Source organism: Haplochromis burtoni, unplaced genomic scaffold, assembly GCF_018398535.1.
Source record: "Haplochromis burtoni strain Fernald_Lab_line unplaced genomic scaffold, NCSU_Asbu1 Contig_73, whole genome shotgun sequence".
In the NCBI taxonomy this organism is placed as follows: Eukaryota; Metazoa; Chordata; class Actinopteri; order Cichliformes; family Cichlidae; genus Haplochromis; species Haplochromis burtoni.
Window position 1 is genome coordinate 1,679,379 of NW_024582434.1, and position 5,795 is coordinate 1,685,173.

Sequence of the window (5,795 nt, forward strand, 5' to 3'; positions counted from 1 at the left end):
ACCCTCAAGCTCCCAGGCCTCTGGTAGAGGACCCGAGCTTGAAGGATAAACCGCCCGCAGGGCGTGCTGGGTGTTTTTATATATATATATATATATATGTATATATATGTATATGCTATGTAATACAATGTGTCAAATACAGATCTCTGTGTTTAGATTCTGAAAGCAGCCTATCTGCATAGTTCACAGTAAAAACTAGCATTTAACAGTAGAGGGCAGTGTAAGAACGGAGATAAAAACAAAGCATATGTGGCAAGCTGAAGGTTACACAGAAATCATGCTTTCTTGTCCAAAAAGACTTTGTAGTTTAATTTTAGATAAGATAATCATCAATCATTTATCATCCGCTGGGTTTTGGAAAAAAATATCTAGTTATTAGTTAGACAGTAGCAGATGATTCAGGTTTAAACTAGCTCGAGGAGATGATACAAGTTTCTGTTCATTATTGCTTCATTGCAGATAATTAAAGGCAAACTCTGGTAAAATGCGGGGAAAAAAAAACATACATTTAGTTAGGGTAGGAGAAAATCAAATGTATTGTGCCCCCCCAAAAATTGAGAAAATATAGTACAGTATGCTTTTTTTTAACTTTCAAAAGTGTGTCCGTTATCTATAAGATGTAAATAAATCAATTTAAACATTTATTGCCATTTTCAATGTTAGTTTCGATAACATTATTATATAGACTTGGAAGGTCATACTTTATAAAGAGAAATTGGTAAAAAATTTCCAGCACTCAGGTCTTAAATATATGACATAAACACAGGTTCATATCTTTATGTGTATGACATACACATAATGGGTCACAGAGAGCTAAACTAACTGCTTTACTGGACAGAGTGTCCTCAGACCATCAGAAACCAGAGCCTAGTGCCCCATGGCTAACGCATGTTTGCTCTGACAGCACCCTACCATTGATAAATAACAGCAGCTCTTCTTTAGCCTGCTGGTGTAGTCGCATTCAGCTGGAGCTCTCCAATGCGTCTCCACAGCCAAGATTGAATCTTCCCCATTCATTAGACTAAGTGGATGAGGCTCTCTAATAGGGGCTCCCTTCCCCTCAATAATTGCCGTTGATTGGCGTAAATTAGACCCTAGTTGCCAGACGAGTGATTCTCGACGACGATAATCCGATTCCCAACTCAAACTAATAGGATTTTAACTCTGGCTTTGGCCTAATGTCCGTCTGCAAACCCTGGCTATGGCCCTATGCCCCATCTAGTCGACGTCCTCTGGATCATATCTGGACCAGGCCAAGCTGAGCTGTAGTGGTGTATGGATTCTGCGGGTTGGGTTGGGGGTCGGGTCATTCGTGTTCGCTGCGCCATGCTCTCAGTTACTCATTCCCTGCATGACATTCTTGGCATCAATTGGTCATTCATGTGTGTCACTTACATCATCTAGGGAACATGCGTGTGAATGAGAGTGGAGTCTGCTGAAGAAGAAGGCGGATGTTGAGTGTCTTGAGCTGGTTATACCTCTAGTGCAGGCCTGGATTCTGTATGACGAAACCAGTGAACTCTAATTTTTGCGAGACAGCATGAATAGAATTCACAGCATAGACTTCACTGCCAGGCGCCTATGTTTTATTTAAAATGCAGTGATCTGCCATTGCTGGATATGTGGTAGATATAGATGACTGGTACTATTTGGCTCCACACTGGTTCATCACAATAAAAAAAGCTACTCTACAATAAATTACCGACAATAAAATGTTACAACATCTTCAGGAAACACAGTAAATTAAATATTTATGTTCAAAACCACTTACATGATTCATACAAGTCAGAAGAATAGGCTACAGTATGCGAAGACATTTTCTGAATTGCAAGTTACCAGTGCTGATACCACTTTACTGAACAAAGAGATATTCTCCATTTAAGAACTGTGAATAGAAACTAATGTGCTCCTTTCCATCTTCAACGCTTTCAGTGCTCTGTTATGGAATTAAAAAGATGTAGAAACACCACCCAATCTTTATATCTAGCTTCAATTACCAGTCTGGCACCTTTTTATGCGCCTTGTGTACAGCATGAAGTCTATAAGTGGAACACACTGAATTTTCTTTTGTCATTCAGTTGATAAGGGGACGGTGCTACTACTAAGGCCTGAGGTCTAATGAATCTCCACTCCATTACCGCTGAATCGGACAGATTGCTCTCCCGGAGAAATGAATTGAGTTTTTTGTATTTGTGAGATCATTCTCCCTCCATTAACTGCTCTTTATCCCGTCTCTTCATCACAGGCAAATCAGGTTAGGCAGCCATGATTAGCTGGGGTGGCCTCCCTTTTTAAAAGGTAATTGGGTTTGGCGGCTCAGCTGATAGTGCCATTAGGACCAATAAAGGCTGGGCTTGGCTCATCGAGTGAAACAGATTCTTCAGCAGCAGATGGCAGACGGAGGGAAAGGGCTCTGATGCATTGAGCCCGAAAACAAAGTTTGTGTAACCAAAGGAGTTTGGGGGCATCCTCCCTGTGCATATACCCCCACCACTCCCCCACCCTCCACTCCCCCAGCCAGTTTAATATTTTTTGTCTTTTTTTGTAGTGTCAATAAGATATCTTGAAAGTGGGCAAGTAATAGTTTTTAATGTGCTTAACACTGATTACAAAATGATATGGCCATTAGACTGTGATTTTCTAAAATTGAGATAATTAATCACTCGTGCAGAAATGTTTTAATGGACGACTCAGGGCTATGATGCCACCAAGGACTGAAGAATGCTTCTGGGAAATCAGCTTCCCTCGCAACAGCGTTGCTTAATACCTTGTTGTTGTTAAAGTCTGTAGGCCGTGGATTTTCAGTTCTATTCCACCTTTTATTCTCAGAGTTTGCACCTGAACTTGTTGATATGTGATAATATTAATCAGCAGCTGGAGAATGAAGACACACAATGCAACGAACAATCGATCTCCTTCAGCTGTATCACCTCCTGTCATCTGGACTAAAGGAAAGGTGAACTTGCCAATTCCGAGAAGTCCCGCAAAGCCCCAGATAACCTTACTGCATCTGGGGCTTTGTCCTATAGGAAAAGGTGCATTAGTGGTGACAGGAAAGCCGATGGGGACTGGTGCTGATGGGAGATTTAGACGGCTGGAGGTGGGCTTGTGTATTATGTGGCCGGGCATTGCTGTGACTGTCTCCCTCTTATCTCTTCCACAGAGGAGGTCCGATCCCCACAGCTCCTCTTATCTGCGAGTGAGGGTTTTGTTTTTTTTCCCCTTTCCTTCCCGTAATTGCCCCAAGTTAGTGAACTGTTGCGCTGGTAATATGAAAGGTGACTCTTTAACCTTTTTTTTATTTTCATGTCAACCAATTGGAAAGTTCATGTAAAGAAAGACTAGGAGCAGGAGTAGTATCGTCTAAAATTATTTGTGGGAATTGACTTCAAGACGTACTGCATTCATAATGTGATAAACCAAATTTTATTTTTTTTTTTAACGCGAAATCAAATAAACCCGGTCAATGATGAGACATTGCTTATTTTACTTTGTTAATATGTTTTCAGAACCCTTTGTCAGTAAAACATTTTGACTGTACAGAGAAAAGAAAACTGTAGAAAGGAAGTGGAAATGCTGTGATGCATTTTGCTTCTGTAAAGCCTGCATACACACAGTGATGTCTTGCTGAAGTATAACCAGAGGGCTGTGGTACATTTTCACCTGTTTGACAGAAAGCTCTTTTGACTACAGAGATGAGTAAAATGAGCAAATATATTGGAAATGGAACGACCCATTTGTTTTCTGTAAATCTGCTTCTGTGCCTGCATACACTTAGTGATGTATTGCTGAAGTATAACCAGAGGGTTGTGGTACATTTTCACCTGAGAGCTGCACATTTCCAGGCCTCCTAAATAAAACATTGTGTCACCAGGCGCCGGTAAGTGTCCCTCAAAGAGCAGAGGGAGGAAGGGCAGGGTAAAAAGCGTCCAGGTTAAGTTGTTTGAAAGGCCCCGGGTATTAAGAGGCATTTTACACTTAAGAAGTTGGTTTCGCTGGGTTTTCTGTTTCCCCTCTTATTGATTGATGCTCAACTATCAATGCATAATAGAAAAGCACTCAGAGCAAATGCAGGGTTATGGCCTTGGGAAGGAGTCGGCAGACGAGACTGCAGCACCCCCCCCACTCCAATGCCATTATTGGCCCATAAAGGATCCCTTGGGAAGGCCACGGTGTTCAGATCAGCACACACCAAATACCCAATTAAAAAAGGCTTTAAATTCCCTCCTCTTTCCTGGGCAAAAATCAATCTGAATTCAATCTATTCGGCTAGGATTCCGACAGAGCAGGTAATTGCCCATAATCGGTCAGCTAGGTGACAACAGCTTAAAGGAGAGACACTAATACAATCAGGTATTTGCTTTCAACGCCCGTCCTGGGCCCAGCCTTTGCCTGTCGAAAAACAGGTAGAGTGCAGTCTATGTAGCCGTCAGACAAAGGCGTATATAAAATTACACAAGTCTTCTATTGTCGGGTGCTCGACAGCTGATAAAGAGATCCTGTAAAGTACTAGAGGAATGATACTTACTAAATGACCCATCATAAAGCTGCAACAAATGTATTCAGCCATCATCTTCAAAAATAGCTTGTCAAGGAACTTGAATGAAGCAGTGCTCATATTCTTCTATAAAAGGTTCGCGTTGTCAACATATATTATTAGCATAATTTTACACACAATACTCGCAATCATGTCAGGGTAACTTCAGTGAAATCCTACACTCCTTGTAAAGACCTGGCTTACTTAATGGTAGCATTAGATCAGTAGGATACTTAATGGTAGTATATTACTGTACACAACCCCACCCCACTGGCTGGATGTTTTTCCATCGCCTAATGCATACGCTCTTGTGCTGCCCTAATGTTTTTTTTTTTTTGCTCTAAAGCTGCTCTCTGGAAAAAAGATTTGCCATCCTTTAGTTGGCCAACACCTTCTGTATGTTAATTAATTACACATAAGACAACTCAAAGTTGCTCCAGAGCAGAAGTGAGAAACATTTTAATGTTTTTTTTAATCATGTTGCCATTTAACACATTATCAAGGCCAAGTATCAGCATTAGAAAGCGCTGCTGTGAGAATTGGGACAAAATAGTGAGCTGAAAACTGGTATTTGTTTTTTTAAAGAAAGATATGTCTGGCCTGCTGGCTTTAACTCTAGTTTGCTCGACTGGTAATATGATGTCCAGGGGTCAGCAGGGGTCAACGGGTCAGCAGCAGAAGGCTACAATTAATGGATCTCTCAATAAAACGGGAGCTAATATTACCAACCCTCTCTCCCACAGCCTGATTCAGCAAAGTGAAGAGGGAATTCCTCGTAGCAGAGAGCGCAGGGCAAACAGCTTGGCTCTTGAAATTACTTTCTGTAATGGGTCCAGTCTTTGAAAGTGGAAGCGCACTTTTAATTGACCAATCAAAAGGAAACAAAGCAGCCAATCTTCAGACATGAAGCAGAAAGCCAATCGAATTTGTTTCATTTCCTGCTAGATCCATCGCAGTTTAAGACTGTTAGGCAGTACATCAGTGCAGTTGATTATGAATATATCAAATAGCCAGCTGCATTGAGAGCTTTTGACTTTCTGCATTAATAGGCACGCTGAAAAATCAATTTCTTCTCCTAAAGTATGGTATTATCCCACTGTTAAGGAATGAAAAATAGGGAACTGAATTATTAAAACCTAATTTAGTGATGCCTCTGGTCTTGTGTTTCATTTTGATTTGGAAATGCAGTTTCCAGCTTCTCCAAAATAAGATCACACTTAATCATAATGGTGACATTTTTACTGTTAAGGTATGAAAA